Raw genomic sequence first — 21,741 nt, 5'->3', positions numbered from 1 at the left:
GGACAATTAGAGCCAGATTCGGGATTCGGGACAACATTGTAGATTTCGGGACTGTCTGGTCTCTTCTGGTCACCCTAATCAGCTTGAATCAGTCGGCCCATTCTCCTCTGACCTCTAACATCAACAAGGCATTTTTGCCCACCGGACTGCTGCATACTGGATGTTTTTCCCTATTCACACCATTCTTTGTAAACCCTAGAAATGGTTGTGCGTGAAAATCCCAGTAACTGAGCAGATTGTGAAATACTCAGACCGGCCCGTCTGGCACCAACAACCATGCCACGCTCAAAATTGCTTAAATCACCTTTCTTTTCCATTCTGACATTCAGTTTGGAGTTCAGGAGATTGTCTTGATCAGGACCACACCCTTAAATGCATTGAAGCAACTGCCATGTGATTGGTTGATAAATGCATTAATGAGAAATTTAACAGGTGTTTCTAATACTCCTTTAAGTGAGTGTATTTCAAATGTGATTTATTCCTCTGATCAAAGCTAAATTCTCAGCATCATTACTTCAGTTTTTAGTGTCATAATGATCCTTCAGAAATCACTCTAATATACTGATTTGCTGCTCAAAAAACATTTCTTATTAATAGCAATGATGAAAACAGTTGTGCTGTTTAATTTTTTGTGGAAACCATGATAGATTTTCTTTTTTTCACGAATCTTTGATAATTATAAAGAACAGCATTTAAAAATATATATTTTGTATCACTGTAAAAGTCTTTACTTTCACTTTTGAAAAATGTTAAGCGTCCTTGCTGAATAAAAGTATTCATTTCTTTTCTTTTTTTTTATTAATGACCCCAATTTGTTGTTTTATTCTGACCCTTTTAGACAGTATATGAGTGCCCAGTTATTGCCTCTCTCTTAATGTGAAACTGATGCAAAATTGATCTTGCAAGGTACAAGTGAGTGAGAAAACAGGTTTTTACCCATATTGATCTTTTTACGGTACCCATTTAGAGGACTGTAAATACAGGCTCTATCTATAGCATTTGTCAAATATCAAAAATATAAAGCACTAAAAACTGAAAAAAGAAAACAGAAAAAAATCATTGTTTTGTGTAAATCATAGAAAAGTGTACCAAAATCGTCTACTGACAATCTTTCAATGACTTGTACAGCCTGTAAACGCATTAACTTTCAAATGTTACGTGTAAGGCATGGAGCAAACTCCTCTTTTGGCATAAACAAAACTTTATTCACCTAGAAAAGTATTTTCTGTGCTAATCACTATAATGGCACGAATGCTGTGGACAGCGCTTAAATGTATTCAAACCAGAACATTCCTGTGAGGAATCATTTTAAAAATGTGTGTCTGTTACAAGCTGTTTGTCACCCTGATGGCCATTCTCTGGTTTTGTACGTTGTCTGCCATGCAGAACAACTTTGCTAAACATTTCCAAAGTCACCAAACTTGTACTTTTCAGGACTATACTGTTTAAGGACAGTTGTTATTCAGTGAGTTTATCAACTTTGAGGAAATTCTATAAAAAAAAGAAAAAAACGTTTTCAATTTTTTTGTTTTTATGTTGGATGAGTTGTAAAGGAGGCCGTTAGTAGCCTTAATCACCAGTGATCACACAAATAAATCCTGTTTTCATTGGGCGTACCAATTTATTATACTGATGCATGAAACAAACGTGATCATGATCAAACGACATGATTTGATGTTAGCTGAATAATCTTTTGTATCATAATGTTATAGTTCAGACTGAGAGAAGTCCTATCCCTCCTCCAACAGACTGCCCACTCACTCTCAGTCAGACCCCACTTCCTACAGAACACTCCATCTGTCGCACCCGTCTGTGTTGCCAGAGAAGAGTAACAGACACACAGGCACCAGCAAATGAGTATATCATTATATCATACACACAAATTAGATCCTAGGCCAAAATAGCTTGGATTATATCCATGGCATGGATTATATTCATGATAACCGTGATTTTAATATATTTAAAAGAGAGTGTGCTGTTTTATGTTTAAATGGATATTAATTTGATCATCATCAACGACTCACTACCAGCATAGTATGTCTTTATGCACTACTGTACAAAGCTAAAACAAGCACAAAGATGAAATACTGATTTTTGAATGTGAATGCAGGGGCATGTGCCTCGGCTGTCTTAATTGCTCAAATATTTCAATGCCACCTGAGTATTTGACCTTTTGCTTCTTTTCACTCAAATATTTTCAAGATTTGTTTTCAAGAAACCATGCGTTGATCAGTGTTTTGATATTTTATGCTTATTTATTGTCCTGTGATTTTGGTTGAAATGTTTGGCACAGACCCTTCAATCTCAAAAAAGAAAAACTATTTTTGTTTCATTTTAATCCTGTTCTATAGTGAAATAGATGTGGTTTGAAAAATACAATTTGCCTCATTGCTTTCGTATGGTTCCTCTGCTGTTGAAATCCAAATAGAATGTAACATGACTAAGTTTACAATATCATGGCTTGTATTATTGGTATAAGCTTTAATTTTGAAATAAAAAATATTCTTCTGTTAATCAGGACCATGGGGTGATTGGACTTTGATTGACATGGAGACAAGGTGCTATCTATGAAAGTCAGTTTAACCAGGTTTTGTTCAATGATCATCTCAAACAAATATAATATTTAATATTGACCTGTACATAAAAGAAAGGAATAGTGAATTGTAATTTGGGTGACGTATACTGTAAAAAAAATTAACGTCTCCAATTGAACATTTTCTAGTGACTGATCACATCTAAATTTTTCAGTTGGCCAAATGAAATTTCTGTGAATTGATGCAATTTAATTAACATAAATTCAATTTTGTCAACTTAAACATTTAGATGTGAATAGTCACTAGAAAAAAATAATATAAATATTAATATATAAAAGTTAAATCTTCTTGCATGTAGCTTGTATTTTGCTTTTTCATAGTTTCCAGTGTCCAGTCTCCAAAGCTGTCTGAAGAATTATCATCATCACTCCTTTTGGAGTATGTTGTGTTCCGTACATGAATCCTTCATGAGAGCATAAAGTAAATGTTGAACAGGACAAGCTGCATAACTACCTTAAAGCTACACTATGTGATTTTTTTTAGTTTATTCTTAGCTAAAAACACTTAGTTCTTTCAAAATATGTGCTCATTATTGTATATTTACTTCTTTCAATTAATAAAGTATTTTCATAAGTTTATAATATGCCATTGAAAATACATACGGGTGAGGGTTCGAATGCCGGTCTCCATGTTGCCCCTCCATTTTGAAAGTACATTAGCCAATGATTACGGGACATACCCGTAAATTCAAGCTTCGCTTTTCGTGTTTTAACACTCGATGGCAGTCATGAACGAGGTTGAACTGGAAGCCATGTTAATCTTGGACTAAATCGGCCACCGTACGAGTTTAAACGAAATCGGAATTGAGAGGAACAGAAACTAATGCTGCGTCCCAATTCGCCTACTTATACTACATCCTAAAAGTATGTACTCTTTTTGTGAAGAAAAAGTATATACTTTTCAGTTTGTAGCAGAAAAGTATGCAAGCTTCGGGACATACTACTTCGCCATCTTTAACGGACTCTGTCGCTTAGCTACAAGCATACCGTCACCGTTTAACTGCCCTGTAAGGTATCGTTAGATTCATCACAGTTCAAATTCTCCACATTCAGTTTAATTTCCTACCATATCGGAGAGAAATGTAGACGCTCGTTGATCTGCCATGTGTGGGTCTTTAATGCAGAGACTCTCCTCGTGTGTTTGCAGTTTAAATATAATGATGCATTTAAAAGTTAATGGCCAAACGTGCCATTACAAAAGTTCACAATGCTGCTGCGGGTGAAATATAATGTGGACAACACTGAATAAATATATTTTTGTCAGGTTAAATATTAATAGTTGGTCACTCAAACCCCTTTATCTAAACTTCTCTAATTAACCGTCAGACATGCGCATCCGTCATGTTTGTAGTTTTTTTAACGCTTTTTATCCGCGTTTGTAGTTCTAATCGAATCCTCGTCCAACTCGCAATGGGTTGTGGGCAATATCAGCCGTTAGAGTGTGCCCATCGATTCATACTTCGAATTTGGACCGGAAATAGTAAACCATCCGGGTCTCTTTGGAATACTCTTTTCAACATACTATGATTTGGGACATACTAATTCTATTTTCGAATACTATTTAGTATGGATAGTATGCGAATTGGGACACAGGATAATATTCACTTGATTGTCATATACCTTTACACCGCTAAATAAGGGAAAATATCACACAGTGTAGCTTTAAACAAAATTATAATCTTAGTGAATTCCCTGTGGTTAATCGGCCACTTGTAACCTGTAAGTAATGAAATGTGTAGAAATGAGTTGGAGACGTGATGTAAAATTGATGGAGTGAGGTGGGACCATAATGTATTCTGTTTTGCTCTTTCTGTTAGCACCTCCCAATCAGCAGGAGGCGTACAGCCACAGCACAGACATTGTAGCTATATGTCAAGCATAGACTGAAAAAAAAATATATGGATGTAGTCACCCATAAGATTCTGAAGAGCAGTTCTGAAGTGTACAGTCGAGCTGGCCCCCGCCATCTTGGCAGAGCGTCACCCCCGGAAAACTTACAATGGGCAAAGAGGCGGGACATAGAGACAGAGTGTATTTAGGCCACGCCCACACGGGGGGGGGGGGCACAATCAGACGCTCTCCATTAACTTTGTATTGCGTGAAGTGGTCACCTCGTCTTTTTTCACTTATAACAAAAAACAGAACAATGTCTAAAAGCTGATATGTGACAAGGTGTGCAGCAAACAAGCTAAAAAAACACATAACTAAGTTTTTATTACTAGGTTTTTTAGCTTGTTTTCTGTACACCTCGTCACATATCCGCTTTTAGACATTTTTCATTTTTTTGTAATAAGTCTGGAATGACAAGGAGGCCGCTTCCCGCAATGTAAAGTCAATGGAGACGGCTGGTTTGTTTTCCCTCCCGGTGGGCGTGGCTTTCAGATTAAAAAAGGTGCAGATCCACTTGTCCGTGCAACACTTCTGTCGCGCCGCGCTCCACTTTATTCCTATGGGTGACGTCAAGCGACTTTAACGCACCCGCATAGCATTCCGGGAAGGCAGCACTGCATTTGAAAAAATGCTGCGCATCAAAAAAGCTGACCGATTCCCATCTTTATGCAAATGAATCCGTTGAACGCAATGCGACTATCCAATAGAAGTAGAGCACATGGAGACTGGGTGAAGTCTCTCCCGGGTCGTTTGTTTTTTATTCCCCACTGGCTCAAAAGCACGCCCATAGCAGTAAACTTGAGGAACGCCCATCAACGCACAAATGAGGGGAAGCATCACAACATCGCGCTTCAGTCGTGTCGCAAAAGTGGATCTCCACGGTATGGATGGAGCTGAGGTGACTTGATGACTAACAGACAGCAGACAAAAAGCTATTCACTTGTCACTCAGAGTTATGCAGAATTTTAAGGCTTTGTATAATGTAAACAAATAAGTTATTTAAAGGGGGGGGGGTGAAACACTCAGTTTCAGTCAATCTCATGTCAATCTTGAGTACCTATAGAGTAGTATAGCATCCTTCATATCTCCGAAAAGTCTTTAGTTTTATTATATTTATAAAAGAACGATAGGCTGTACCGAGTCTTTCCGGAAAAAAACGAGCGCCTGGAGGCGTATCGTGTGGGCGGAGCTAAAGAATGATGATTGCGCACAAAGCGGTGACGTCCTCAAGCGTGGAGAAACCCATGGCTATCGATCAGATACAGCTAATACAGATATGATCCAGAAGCACGGTTGCAGGTCTGCGGACGGGGCCTCAACTGCAATGGCACATCTACTGCCTAGAGTTGTCAACAGTTTGTCTTACCCTGAGCCGCGTCAGGATGCCGCTCCAGGGCAAGCACGTTCTGGTCCGTACGGACAGCACTGCGGTTGTAGCATACATCAACAGACAGGGTGGTCTACGCTCCCATCGCATGTCACAACTCGCCTGCCACCTCCTGTTATGGAGTCTGAAGTATCTGAGGTCACTCCGTGCCACTCACATTCCGGGCCGGCTCAAGCATGCGGCCGACAAGCCCTCACGGCAGCCAGTGCTTCCGGGAGAGTGGAGACTCCATCCCCAGGTGGTCCAGCTGATTTGGGATCGCTTCGGGGCCGCACAGGTAAACCTGTTTGCCGCCCCGAACATGGCCCATCGCCAGTGGTTTTATTCCCTGACCAAGGGGACCCTCAGCATGGATGCGCTGGCACACAGCTGGCCCTGGGGCCTACGCTAACATGCGTTTTCCCCAGTGCCACAGGCTGTGGCAGACACCATCGCTTCCGCTAGAGCTCCCTCTACGAGGCATCTCTATGCGTTGTTGAAGTGGAACCTGTTCGTCGACTAGTGCTCTTCTCATCGAGAAGACCCCCGAAGGTGTTCGATCAGGGCCGTGCTTTCCTTCCTACAAGATGGGTTGGAGAGAAGGCTGTCTCCTAGGGTTGGGCATCGAGAACCGGTTCCAACTTGGAACCGTTTAAAAAATAACGATTCCATCGGAATCGTTTAGAAAATTTGTTTTCGGTTCCGATCTTCGGTTCCAAACGCGCAAGTTTTGGTTTCCATGGCCACCTGATTTCCAGTGCGCGCCCGCTTGTTCTTTTAGCCATGGAAGTCCGGTAAACGGAGCTCTGAAGTGTGGTTTATTTCACTTTTAAAAAGCCTGGGTCGAAACAGTGCAACTAGTTGTAAGGCCGCCCAAATCGTCCCAATGAAGGCTAACGATCGGCGGGTGAAGGTCGCTGCGCGTTCGTCTTTTCAGCGGGGAAAAGGGGATTTTATTCCAATTCCTCGTTATCTGACTCCATTTAATCATAATTTAGAATTTGGGTTTGAATGCCATTTGGTTATTTGGTCATTCATTTTTAATAGTTTAAGTACACATTTAATTATTCCGTTTAACCCTTTGTTGAAATTATACCCAACCTGAATAATTCCAGAGCAAGTCAGAACCAATCAAAGTGTAACAATTTATTTAACAGTCAGGTAAATGTATAAAGCCAATTACATAGTCAATTCAAAGGTAATCCATATATAACATCAAATACTCTGAAGTAAAGAATGAAATGTATACCTGACTTCTGAAAACGACATAATGCTGGCTATCTTGAGACATCCAGCATTACGGGCTGACCGGTTTAAAGTGTCAAGCCCTGAGCTCTTTGCAACATTTCCTTAAATACCCAGAAACAAATGCAGAAACTCTTTCAAGTGTAAACACGAGTTCACAATAGGAATTTGCATTGATCAAGACTTGTATTGATGCAAAGGCCAAATGGCTGAAAGCCACACCCACCAAACTAAGACAAGATATCTTTAAACTCTTAAAACATTATCTTTTGGTTAACTTCTGTAGGGATGAGATCTTTGTACCAGTCGCACTGAGACATTTCAAACGATATCAAACACATATGATACTCGATCGTGTGGATTGACATTGTAATATAGAGATTCTGGATGCATTTTCAGTGATCTCAGCATGAGAGAGGGAATGAATTGGGGGAGAGGGAGTCAATAGGGAAAGATGTAGATTAGCTGATAGTGAGGTGAGACTTGCGTCTCCAGTGGTGTGTGAGGGACAGTTCAGATGTTAATTTCCTTATTTTCTCAGAGAGTCTTTGTTCTTCATTCAGACATTTCGGCATATACTAGTTTTTTCAGTCTTACATAGTGTTGTCAAAAATATCGATACTGAAATATCTGAAAATATACAATAGCCTGCTCAGTTTCTACAGTATCGATCCCAGCTGCGCCCTCCTCTCCTCTTTTTCTCTGACTGACAGCGAGTTGACGCGCAGCCGCATATTCTCACTCAGCCCGGTTAACCCTCTGAACACGGCGAACGCGCGTTCTGCTGGACTTTTCCTTACGACAGCGTGTTAGTGTTAGTGTGTGTGATCGGTCTGAATTTCGCGAGGGATTGCACATAATTCTACGAATCCCTCAGATTTCAAGCTCACATCTGAAGCGCACACACATACCGTAATAAAGCCCCCTCTGACATACAAGTGCAAATATTTGCTTCTTTTTCCAGCTTATTATTGGTCAAATACAATCAACCAAATTCTCAGTGCACATTTTGAAGAGTATTAATGTAAACACAGTCGTAAACAATTCAGGAAGAAATGAAGAATGAGTAACAGGAACAGTGTTCAGGATCCATGAGTGCGGCAGTTCTTAAAGGGACCGCAGTCATTTGTTATTCAAAGTCAAACTACAAAAAACATTATCCAATGTTATTTTAAATTTAATTAGCCACTTTGCGTTTTTTAATTCAGTTTCTTACCTGAATGTTAGACCTACCTGAAAAAGTAAAGCAGTCTATTTCATTTATATATTTTATTCTATTTTGTTTATTTATGCTATTTTTTGTAATATGTTTATTTGTTCTTATGTAATTACTGTTTAGTCGTCTTTTTAAATTCAATTTACCATTCGAAATCAAGCTTACTTGTGCTGTGTGTAAGCTATTGCAACATAATTACCCCGTTGTAAAAAATACATTGAGTTAGCAAATATTTGTGAGATAATTTTAATAGTAATTGATCAATGTTTATATAAGAGAAAAAGCTTAAAAGCTTTATCATATAAAGTGATCTCTTCAGAAGAAATTTTTGATTGCCTAGACTTAAAAAAATTTATATAAAAAATATCTAATTGACAGTATATGCAGCGTTTTTCCCTCCGTGGTATTGAAAATAGTATTGAATATCGATGTGACATGTTTTGACTCCACCCCTCAAAGAATCGGAATCGAGAATCGAAAAGAACCGGAATCGAAAGTAAGAATCAGAATCGGAATCAGAATCGTTCAAATCAAAACGATGCCCAACCCTACTGTCTCCCTCCACCCTCAAGGTGTATGTGGCCGCAATCGCTGCCCATCAGGAACTGGTAGAAGGTAAGTCTTTGGGGAAGCACGACCTGATCGTCAGGTTCCTGAGGGGCGCGAGGAGATTAAATCCCCCCCCCCCCCCCCCCATACCTTCTTGGGACCTATCTCTGGTGCTTAGTGCACTTCAGAGGCCTCCCTTTGAGCCTTTGCAGTCAGTGGAGTTAAAAATTCTTTCCCTAAGACAGTACTCCTGACTGCATTGGCCTCTATCAAGAGGGTAGGGGACCTGCAGGCATTTTCGGTAGACGAATCTTGCCTGGAATTTGGGCCGGACTACTCTCACGTAATCCTGAGACCCCGGCCCGGAAACGTGCCCAAGGTTCCCACCACTCCCTTCCGGGACCAGGTGGTGAACCTGCAACCGCTGCCTTCGGAGGAGGCAGACCCAGCCCTGGCTTTTCTCTGTCCTGTCTGAGCACTTCAAACGTATGTGGACAGAACGCAAAGCTTTAGGACCTCAGAGCAGCTCTTCGTCTGTTACGGAGGACAGCAGAAGGGAAAGGCTGTCTCCAAGCAGACGATGGCCCACTGGATAGTGGATGCCATTGTCTTGGCTTATGAGTCCCAAGACGTGCCCTGCCCGCTCTGGATTAGAGCCCACTCCACCAAGGGTGTAGCCTCTTCCTGGGCGCTGGCTCGTGGCGCCTCGCTGACAGATATCTGTAGAGCTGCGCGCTGGGCGACACCCAACACGTTCGCTAGATTCTATAGCCTACGTGTAGAACCGGTAGCTTCATGGTACTCACTTCTCATAGTCGGTAGCACGGAAGTGCCCATTCTAGTGTCGGCTTGCTGCGCCTCATGGAATGGATACGTGCGCTTATTTGCTCCAGTTGAGTTCCCCAGCATGGCAAACTCTGTCGAGTCCTCCGCAACCCACGGCAGTCAGATGCGCCGGAGCATCTGACGCCAGGTCTAACACTCGTATGCAGTGTGGAACTTGTGTTAGGCTGGGTTCCATATGTAGTGACCCCAACGGCTGTCCCATATGTGTATTCTCCACGGTACGGCTTCCTACAGCAAGCCCATGTCTTTCGCTTTGCAGAGCCCGCTCTGCCGTCTCAGTGTGGTGACTGTCCCCCTCCCAGCTGGGTCAGGGCCACCCCTGGGACTCCCGTATGTAGCACTGCCTACGGTCAGTCCATACGAATATTTCTACATGGTATCCCCTTCCGGGTAGTGTGGCTTCCGCAGTGGCCTCCAGGGGCACGCTTTCCCAGCGTTATCCAATAGTCCACTGTTTGGGCCTTGTGGGAGGGCAGTGTGACTCTCCCTGCAGGAAATTCCCCGCCCGCTGAGACGGGGTCTGAGGGACTCCGGCAGGGCGCTGGAAGTGGTAGTAACTGTGGCGTTTTCCATAGGGATCCCAATTCGTTGGTCTAAGTCCGACGTACGTCGAACGTGACCGACTGAAAGGGAACGTCTTGGTTACATATGTAACCCACATTCCCTGAAGGAGGGAATGGAGACGTACGTCCCGTCGCCACAGTAGCTGTATCATCACTGCAGTTCGAGCCACGGTTCGGCTCCTCAGTGAAAAACAACGGTGCGTGGTGATCGCTTCCGCTTTATATATATATATATATATATATATATATATATATATATATATATATAAACGTATAATAATAAGCCCACAGAATAGTAATAGATACTTCACCTTGCAAGCAGCACCACATTTAATTGCATGAATATTTAAATGTTGCATTTTGGCTTTAGACTGGCTTTAGATTTTTTTTAATGTAGCCTACTGTAAGGGAATACTAATGTTTTTTTTATGTTTTAAAAACTATTACAATAATGAAAATATGACAACGTTTTTAGTGAGTTTGTAATGTAATGTTTTTTCTCATAATGTAAAATGTATTATTACATTGTGAGCTAAAGATTTTACATTTTAAGAAAAGTATTACATTGTTAACATTTTATTAATATTAATTGAATACTTATTACGTGATTAGCAGATTTTACATAATGAGTTGCTGGTACAGTAGTTTGGGTGAAATACAACAAATTAGTTTTAAATATAAATAAATTAGTAGTAGACTTATTCTCATACACGCACTGCCCCGCAAAATCAGATCATATTTCCAGCAACAGAGCAAATAGGGGATCACAATTGGTGCACAATGTGGAAGAAACCGCTAGGGGGCTCTATAGTCGTCCTTAGCATCCAAGTATTAACGGAGGGGCGTTTTTTTACTGCATTATCTGATTTGGCAGTCACAAGCTGTGTCCCAAAGTGAAGTGCGCGCACTTCGAAGGCCGCATTTGAAGTGCGATTACGTCATACCGGCACTACGAAGACTGTCCCAATGTGAAGGCTGCACCCTCTGAAGTCCGCATTTGAAGTGCGATTACGTCACAGCGGCACTACGTAGGCTGTCCCAAAGGGAGATTTGCACCTCTGAAGGCCGCATTTGAAGTGCGATTGCGTCACAGCGGTGCGACGAAGGCTGCCGCAATTCATGAGCGACTTCAAAATGCGCCCTTCGGTTATCAGGCAAAGGAAGGGTACAGCACATGGGACCTTCCCATAACTTCGCAGCCTTTCCTATCCCAGAATTCATAGCACACTGGTGACTACAGGATTTGACTGGTCCGCATTCCCGCGGCACTCGATCAGACTCCAGTTAAAGACGGTAGCGGTCGGTAACTCAAGTGTAGCCTGGGTACTATTGAACACAACAGCGCAAGCGCTTGAAGTAAATAAAACGTTCAACGTTAGTGCATTCACACAGTTCCCAGTTCCCTGCCCTGAGCAAGATGAACTTTAATTTCCCCAATTTTTAAATGCTATTTATTTCTCAACCATTATCTCAAGAAGAGGAATCAGTCCATTATCACCCTTTTCGCTGTTTCTTTTTTCCCCATACACTTTCTTTAAATAGCCTTCAAAATATAATCTGCGCGGCGCTGTATTTTCGTCCTGCTCCCGCTATTCCGCACCGCACCATTCCGCTCGCGCAAAATTCACTCCGTGCTCACCCGCTATAAATTATTTTATTCCCGACCCGACTGATCCAGCTAAATTTAGATTTTGTTTCCAGAATCTATCTTTTAAATGTCCCTTACAGAAAGAGAGACACTGGATAGGAATTGTCCGTGCAATCATTTATTTTTCTTACAGCCTTATGTCAACACCGTAACTAAAACAAATGCACAGAAAAATAGGCTAAATCAAATGTGACATCTGTCACTCAGAATTATAAGAAAAAATACAAACAAACGAAAACTGCTGACTTAGATGCTAAAATAAAGTTTTTTTATATATATAGCTATATGAATGAATGAATGAATGTTCACTGCATGACGACGGTCAACGAAACATCGATCCTCCAAAGGCTGAATGCGTGGCCGACACAGAACAATTTAAATGGCTAGCTAATTAATTTTTATGCAAGTTATTTGTAAATTAAATGAACTGCTGTCTATTGTTCATTTTCGTTAACGTCAAACGTAGGCTAAATTAAAGAGAAGTGGTTTTTCTATAGCCTAGCTATTGTTTATTTTTGTAATGCACGTTATAATTTGTAGCTACATTAAACACATTTATGTTTATACATATATTTTCTTGTCATGTAATTTAAAATGTGTAAATGAAAATAAATTGGTCTATTAGCCTTTTTACAACTATAGCCTATTTATAGACCAATAAAATAACTTAAGTTTAACTTTAGAAACAACACATTTTTATTATCAGCCAAACCAGAAGAAAACCCTTTTCAACACTTTCATTGCGCTGAGCGGGAGAAGCTGGAGCTGGACCGGGATGGGGAATAATGCACAATAGAGACTCTGGTAAGGCCTGCGGGACATCATCTTCTGGGATGAGTGCATATTTTCACTGTCCGCAGCTTTGCGGGGCCGAATCGGTCGACGGCTGCATGGCATGCCATAAAAAATGCATCTGAGATGAGTTGAATAAAAATAAGTAGGCCTACTTAAAAAAAAAAAAAAAAAAAACTTGGACGTATAGGCTAAATGTTTAAAATATATTGTAACAGTTACATATAACATAAGAAATAAACTGTTAACTAATATTTGCAATTTGACAATATTTAACCGGCTACAGATTTACATGCTTATGGTCTAGCCCATCGTCGCAGGCTTTGAAGCGTGTCAAAACCCAATAGAAAGCTCAAAAAAAGTATATATATATATATATATATATATATATATATATATATATATATATATATATATATATATATATATATATATATATATATATATATATATATAAGTAGTAGTATATGCTCCACTTCTCTTTTTAAAATCTCCTCACGAACGTCCGCTGTCAGTTGTCAGAACCTGCTAGTCCATTAACGACGCTTGGTTCATTGTTGCCAAGTCTGGAATGGGGTTGCATTTAGGCTACTGTTGCTTTGGGGTGTTTGTAGCCTATAGTCCACAGGTTAAGTTGTCTTTACTTAAGCAATATTTCTACTGCCCGCGCCCCGCATTTTGGGATATTTTGGCCCATTCTGGCTGTGATTCCGTTACTTTTGAATAACAATTGGAGGGGTTTTATTATTCAGACCTGGCAACCCTGTCCCTCGGTTCGCCCTTTGTGCACTTCGTGCACTTTGAAGGCGTGGCCTGGTCTGGCCTTCGAAGTGCATGGCCTTCGAAGTGCGCACCCTTCACTTTGGGACACAGCTACAGTGTGGGCAGTGTTTAGGATTGGGCTCGGGTGAAGGGGCTCCTTTTCATTGCGTCATTTATAAACACCCATCAGTTTGAAAACACCCACAAATTTAGAAACGCCCAACTTTTGTTTCGCAGAGGCCTCCGAATCCGTGTCATGACTGTCAGACTGTGAGGGAGCTCGAATGGTGGGCTGTGTCCCAATGAATGAAAGCACAGTACTGCTTGACGAGACTTACTTTTATGGATCTTTATATTACAGAGTAGGCCTACGCGTGACTGAAAAAAAAAACAATTGGACGTGTCTCTTTCCCCCCTCCGAATGCTCAATTTATTTATATATTCATATTTATTTTCCAGACAGCACTTGGTGATTAACTCAAGTACCTATTTTTGATTTGCGTTATTTTCAGTTACCAATGCAATGACGTGCAGTTACTGTAGGGCACTACATGAGGAATTTAAGATGTTTGTCGTTTGCAATCTAACTCGAATCTAAGGGATGGCGATAGAATTATATAATTTTTGTTTACATTTTTACTTAATTTAATTGTACATAAAGTAATAATCAGCACTATTCTAAAGTTAACAATGCTGATTTTAAGCATTTGCTTATTTATAGGAAACTGACGTAGCGTTGGAACCCCTGTACATTTTATTAAGGGGCTGCTAACCTCATAGTTAAAAAGTATTTAACTGTAAATAGGCCGGACAAGAACTCAGTCGGTCTGATGCAAGCGCTCGCGGAGGGATATCAGCCATGGCGACACATTTGTAATCTGTCTTGTTGCCTGGAGATAAGTAAAATGGAGTCGGAAATCGCCTTTAAAGTCTTTCCCTTTCAGCCATGTTGGCTCAACCGGAACTGTCATATGATGTTTGGAGACGTATGATTCAGGTCTACCTTGATCCAAAATGTCGTCAGCTGCGTCCTAACCCGAGTTAAGGACGTAACATATTTTACCCCGCGCCTGATATCTGTGACGCTATTGCGGCGGACCTTCAGAGCTCGAGCTCGGAACGGCAGCGGGAGAGAAGTCATCGCTTCTCCTGCTGCTATTAGCACACTGCGTAGGGTTACAGCAGGTAAGAATATTTCACCATGTTAAACTGCGTTTCGATATGTTGTGTGTCATACATATTGTTAATGCTCCACATTTGCGACTTGAATTAAAAGCTGATGTTTTAGGCCGTCTTGTCAAGTATTACAAGCGTCTCTGTAGCCAGTCAAATCAGCCGCGCCTCCTCCCCGGTTTAGCTACAACGGTGGACTAGCCTAGCTTAACGCTACTTCTTATTATTTAGATTACTATCGTCCCTTTAACCATTTTAGATATATTTGACTTTCAGTTCATTTCGCGAAGGACGGATTTGACCGTTTGATGGCGGTTGTTGTGAATCAAAAATATTTACATTGCCTGTAGTTGTAGGAAGTGATAAACCGGGACGAGCGTTTCACTCTTGCGTAAAATGGTGTCCGAGTTAACCAGCCGACAACACAGTTTGAGCGGTCATCTGTTTGCATCTCGAATGCGTCAGAATGACACTTAAACGACAATAACATTGGTTTTGTCCACTGGATAAAGCTAAATCACGCGTTTCACAACGCGAAAATGACACTTAAGTTATTATTGTACATTGTGAGGAAATTTGTTGTAAGGAGTCATTTTGTAGTTTAGGCTGGTTAAGGAGTAGTGCGACAGCCCTACTTTGCGCAAGATTATATATATCTGTATCGTTGAGCCGAACAATATTAATGTTAGCTGATTCATGCTGAGTAAGGGAAAAGTGGTTTGTGGTAACTTACGTCTGCGGCGCTCGTGACCCGTTGAGAAAAATATTATGAAATTATAAACTATCTTTATTCATGTATTTTGTCGTTTGGCTTACTGAAATGATAGTAAGATATAAACGTGACATTACTTCAGTATTTAGCTTTATGGTCACTGGCTTGTCAGGTGATTGTTAGCTCGTAGCTAGTCAGCTGGTGTCCTGTCATTCCGCTGTTCTCCTGTCATTGTCAAACAATGCGTATTATTTTGATGTCGTTAACAGCCTATACAGACGGTATAGAGGCATCAGGGGCAGTGTTCATCACTATAACTAATCGCAAAGCTTGCATTCTAATTTGAATATATGAAGGGGCAAACGTCAAGGGCATAGTATTTCACACTGCAATGTGCCACTCAAGTTTACACTCATTACGGTAATCCAAAAGAAAGAAAAAGTGAATGATCTGAATTGTCATAGTCATACTGAATATGTTTGTGTGTAATCTTTTCAGACTTTTAAACGTTTTTAAAGATACCTTTTTTATGACTTCTGGGTCCATGTCAGATAGTCGTCTTATGAAAGTAAAAATTAAGGTCTCTGTAACTAGTGAATGCTAAAGTATGTTTATGGTAATTGACAGTGAATAAAAGCGCTGTTCTTTAATACACTGACAGTGTAAATTACGAGTAGTGACGACAGAAGATCGGCGTGGCGGACCAAAAAAAGGGGAAACAAATTTATGTCAGACAGGGATAGCTTCTTTTTTTGTAATCTTTTTGCCGTTTCTTATTATAATGTCCACATAGCATATCCAAGCTTGGATTTTCAGCTTTTTCTTGGGCATGTAGAGTTTGCCCTTTCCATAGAAAGCTGCTCCTTGAGGTTATGATTTTATGTACACCTATACTAACTATGTAGAAGGTATAAAGTTAAACATTGTTTAAGTTAAGTTGTGGGGCATAATTTTAATTTGATAATAATCTCGAAATGCTTATCACACTGAGTCTTGACATGCAAGACCTGTTTCTTTGAAACTGTCTTTTGAAACTCATGTATTGTCTTGCATAACAAGAAGAGCAGAAAAAACTCATAATTAAAGTAGCATTCCAGGCATGCTGATCTTTCTGCTCATACCTTGGGCAATGTCGAAATGGTTCACTCAGAAATTAAAATTGTCATTTTCGTATGCTCATGTTTTTAGTTCCTTGGTTGAACACAAAGGATGATTTTGAAGAACTGCCGGTTTTCATACAGTGACAACAGATTGTGATCTTTACTTATTGTTGCTTCTGGATGAAATGCATAATACATAGAACTAGCACTTTTTGTGTGTGTATATAATTGACTAATTATTTTACCCAGATAGTCTATTGTTCATAGGGATGCACCTAAATCAAAAAATTTGGCCGAAACCGAAAAGAGGAAACCAAGGCCGAAAACAAACACTGAAAGAAAATATGCCAATTATTAGTAATTGTAGCCAATAGTAACCATTGCATTTATGGATAACTTTACTAAAAATCAAGGCATTGCATTTGCATTAATTAATATTAAAGTTTCAAATAATAAATCAATTACAAATTATGCAAATATTTATTTAGCACATTGCAACAATGCACAGTATAAAATAAAATTTGAACTAAAATGTTTGACTTGACCTCATTCATGTGTACATTAAATAATAATGTACAGGCCTACTGGCCTGCAGAAAGGTACAGAAATTTCAATACTGGAATTTCCAACTTCGATAAGATACCTGGAAAAGTATTGATATTTGGCACCATGAGGAAAAACACTGCACATACTGTCAAATTTTAATTTTTGTCCATCTGTTGAAAGTCTGTGCAATCAAAATGTCTTCTGATCATTTAATATAATAAAGCTTTTTTTCATAGATAAATGATTATCAAACAGGGTGTGATGAGATCTCACGAGACTAAACTGTGGCGAGATTTCTCGTCGAGGTGAAAAGCTGTCTTGTCATATTGTCATCACCTGGTGGTCACTCATAATGGCAGAGTGTGAGGGAGGAATATGGAATTTAGGATAGAATATGCCAACGCTGCGTTTAAATTACATCTCCGCTGTAGTTTTGCTTTTTATAGAAATAAAAACAATCTAATTCAGGTGGATAATAGTTGCTTTAATTCTATCAGCTCTTCCAGCATGAGCTGTTCGAGTCGACTCGTACATAGTGCACAGCACTGATCACGTGTTGAGAAGATTGACTGTAAGCCACGGAGGATTCGTTGCACGACATTTGTCTTATATTTTAAAATGTGCATGCAGCACCACCACCCCATATTAACAGAATATGCATGATTGTGAAAGTGAACGTAAACAGGAGTTACTGCTGTTTGAAAGCGGCTCCCTGAGGCATGCAAATAATTTCCCAATATGAAAACGTATTTAGTTGTAACCATCTCTTAGCTCTGTATCATGAAAAATGTGGTCTCTATTTGCACTTTGAAATATTGAATACTTTGATTATCATTGTTGTTTGTACTAAATATCTATGATCAATTTGTGGGAAGGAGTTCAGTTAGGAGGTCAAAAGAGGCTGATGTGCAGCTCGTAAGATCTGAAGAGACTATCATAGAGGAGAGAGTCTTTGGCAAAAACCTTTACAGTGCTTGTTATCTTTTACTGCATGTGATAATTCATACTCACAAAGTAGAACTGAAATGACGTTCATTAAAACATTTCAAATGTGTCTGCAAAAAATTTTTCTAGTCATGTATTTCATCATTGAGGATTTCTTAAAAATACTATGTAAAAAAAAGCTTGTCTCGTTCTCTTGAACCCAATCTCGTGTCTCGTCTCGTGAGATGTCCCCGCAGTGCTGTAATTTAAGCCAATGGCTCTCCGGTTGCTACGCAAAAAAAGTTTATATTTCATCTAATATAATTCTAATATATATATATTATAATTTCATCTAATATAATTTATCGTTATGCGTTTGCACGTTTTCTATCTGGACACGGAGCATAATAAACATGCAACTTGTTCATTATCATTACCTGTGAAACTGTTGATTTCTTTGGCAGTTAAATTAATATTGTCTTTTTTTATTAGACTATTGGTATTGACTGGTTTGAGTTCTTTTATTGGTATAGGCAAGGGACATGGCCTCAAACGCACCATAATGCAGGAAAAAATTCTGGGGGAGAATACCCAGACCCCCGTTAAGAATAGCCCCACCTATAATATTTTTCACCAGCCGCCACTGCTGCTCAACTCATTCGTTTTCTCTGATCAGAATCAGATGTCTATCCGATTGCAAAAAGATCATGAGTAAATGCCTTTCTAAATTCTTTCGAGACGGATTAATATCCGACCACTAATACAAATCAATTCTATCGCGGTGTTTGAGCATGAGCTGATGATGAATAATGCAGCTCATATCTGTTGCTTTCGTTGACGTAAACTCCAGGGATGGAACTTTTTTGTCCACCGGCCACTGTGGCTGGTGGATTTATAAATCTACCAGCCACTCAATGTTTTAACCAGCCACTTTCTTTTTTTCAACCGACAATGTGTAACTGCATGTAAAAAAATTAATGCTACAAGCTCTACAATACTTAAGCAGTTTATTCAATCTCAAGTCTCAATGGCGTGTCTTAATCATCTCACTAGTTCAGTAGTCAGAGCACTGATCAGGGAGTCAGCCCATTGACTTATGTCCTAATCAGTGCCCTGACTAGTGGACTAGTGAGATGATTGAGCGCGCCCGATCTCCACGTCGGAGAAGTTTCGCTTCTTTGCCGTCTTCTGTTTGTCCATGGCGTAAAATGAGGGCGTGGGAGAGGCGGAGACTTGAATATATAGGGGCGTGTTATTCTAATAACAATCGTTTTCAGACGCGGCATTTATCAAGGGCTAGTATTGCGTACACCTGGATTACAGAGGTGCGCACAGCTTCATAAATCAGGCGGTGAGAGGAGTGTAAGCACAATCTTACGCCAACATATACACCAGTTTCTACGCAAGATTGATAAATGAGGGCCAATGAAATACTGACTTCTTTCTCTCTTATACACACACACAAACCATGAACTGATATATATTTAATTAAATGAGTAGGGCTGTGTGCTTTTTTTTCTTTTTTTTCCTTCTTTTTTTCTTTTTCTTTTTTTTGTTTTTTACCTGGATGTGGCATTTGGATGATTTGTGGTCTTTTATGGCTTCCAGTTTTATGTTTTTAGTACCAACAATGAAACTACTAGTTGTGGCATCTTCTGAAGCGTGTTGACGACATACCGAGCAGAACATTGTCAGAAGGGATGCACCGAAATAAAAATTATTGGCTGAAACCGAAACACTAAAAGAAATTATGCCAATGCTATGACTGTGTAACTTTACTAAAAATCAAGGCATTGCAATTGCATTAATTAATATTAAAGTTTCAAATAGTAAATCAATTACAAATTATGCAAATATTTATTTAGCACATTGCAACAACCCACAGTATACAATAAAATTCAAACTAAAATGTTTAACTTGACCTCATTCATGTGTACATTAAATAATAATGTACAGGCCTACTGGCCTGCAGAAAGGTACAGAAATTGAAGTAATCAAATGTAAAATAACTGCATATTTAACTGTTTAAATTAAAGATGAATCCTTATTAAACTTACAAAAGCCATTCAATCAAGAGCAGTGAGTGATGTCCTTATCTTTTGTTTGACATTAAACATTGCAGTAAAGGCTACTGCCCCTTTAAGACCTTATCCACGGATATGCGTCGTCTTTCTCGAATGTATAAAGTTAGGCATGTTCAGACTATGTCTGCTTGGATACTCATCAAGATGGACATGTTAAAATACTTTTTGTGTGAGTTTGTCCGTTTAAGCGCAAGACTTGAAAGAGAACTCAATATTTGCGCGCTGTGAGACGAGTGTGTGCTTTCGGATGATGCACAGAGACAGATCTTCTCTCAGCGTGCACGAGTTCTATTCGCGTCTTCTGGCACTACATCCGGGTAATGACGGCGAAAACGACTGGTCATATTCGGACATACGGCCGCACTCGCATGCATTGAACAAAGTTTACAACGAGGGGATACAGTATGCTATTTTTATTTACCCGCGGGTGCTAATTTCCATCCCTGGAACCTCCGTTAAATGTGCATATAATGCGGGAATTTAAGATTGCATCTTTTTATGTGATTGTATATAGGCCGTTCCGTTTTTGCCAATGCGAGCAGAGCCCATGCCTCAACATGTCAAAACGCCTTTTTACTGGTGGTGATAGTAAACATAAACATTGTGATATAATTGAAATGTTTTGTATATATTGATTATCTAATGAGGGGAATTGCAAGACAAGTCAAGTGTTGATTTGAGAGACTAAATTGATCCAACATGTGGTTAACCCACTGTCTGCCGCGGGCCGTTTGCTCAGCACTTTAAAAAACAAAAACTTGAATTTAACAAACAAAAAATGCTCCAAACATTTTTCTAAATTAATTTAAAGCTGCAGTCCGTAACTTTTTGCACTCTAGTGGTTAATAAACATAACTGCATGCGTCTTGCGGAAGAACATTGCAGCCAGATCTACTTCTCTCTGTTTATGTCTATGGCGGATCATGCAGGGACTGTGCTCCTCCGCATCGGTTCCTACCAATCTTGCCTGAAATAGTCCCAACATAAATACTTATTATAAGTGTACCATAATGATTCAGGGTAAGACAAAAATACGGTTTGGAAAATGGATTCATGTTGTACATTCTCATTAAATAATTTTTGTAAATCTTGAACACACAGTTACGGACAGCAGCTTTAATAAAGAAACAAAACCACTTATAACTATCATTAAAAACAAAACTGACCTATTTTTTTATTTATAAAGTGCTTTATAAATAAAATCTATTATTATTATTATTTATTATTTTAGTGGCTGTAACAGTGTGAATTATCGGATGGGAAGATAAAAAAAACGGGGGGAAAAATGTGAACACTGGCTCTCTCTCAGTCGTATCTTAGGTAAATCCTCAACAACACTCATCATCCCTTACATTATTGAACTAATGACATTGTAATCAGCTAAAACACACACGCTGGTTACTTTTCTTCCTGAACAAGTGCACCCGAGTGTTGCTCACACACACTATACTTGCGTGGCGTACACCGGTTACGGTAATTTGGGGCAATGTCAAATAACATCAAATAATGTTTCAGCATGTTACAATAATTATATGGCTTGAGTTAATATAGCCTATTCCCTAATGAATTAAACAGTTGATTATACTGAAAGAGTGTGAATGGCTCTCTCTATCTGTTTATGTGTCTATGCATGCATTCGGGGGGAGGAGTTGCGATTTTTCGAATAATTCCGCTCTTCGAATTTTACTTTTGCTTAAAATGCCCATCCCTAAACCCTATCAAATACCATTAC

General features: G+C 39.6%; 1 protein-coding gene across 1 annotated transcript in view; it reads left to right on the top strand.

Annotated features, from left to right (window-relative positions):
- Positions 1-14,373: 14,373 nt before the first annotated feature.
- The window catches only part of kiaa0232 (KIAA0232 ortholog), a 29,240-nt gene continuing 21,872 nt past the window's right edge, over positions 14,374-21,741 (top strand). The window contains exon 1 of the mRNA XM_067438921.1: positions 14,374-14,655. The gene's annotated coding sequence lies outside the window, so the exon portion shown is untranslated. The remainder of the gene's footprint in view (positions 14,656-21,741) is intronic.

This window comes from Pseudorasbora parva, chromosome 1 (assembly GCF_024679245.1).
Source record: "Pseudorasbora parva isolate DD20220531a chromosome 1, ASM2467924v1, whole genome shotgun sequence".
Taxonomy (NCBI): Eukaryota; Metazoa; Chordata; class Actinopteri; order Cypriniformes; family Gobionidae; genus Pseudorasbora; species Pseudorasbora parva.
This window is presented reverse-complemented; position numbering and strand designations above follow the sequence as displayed.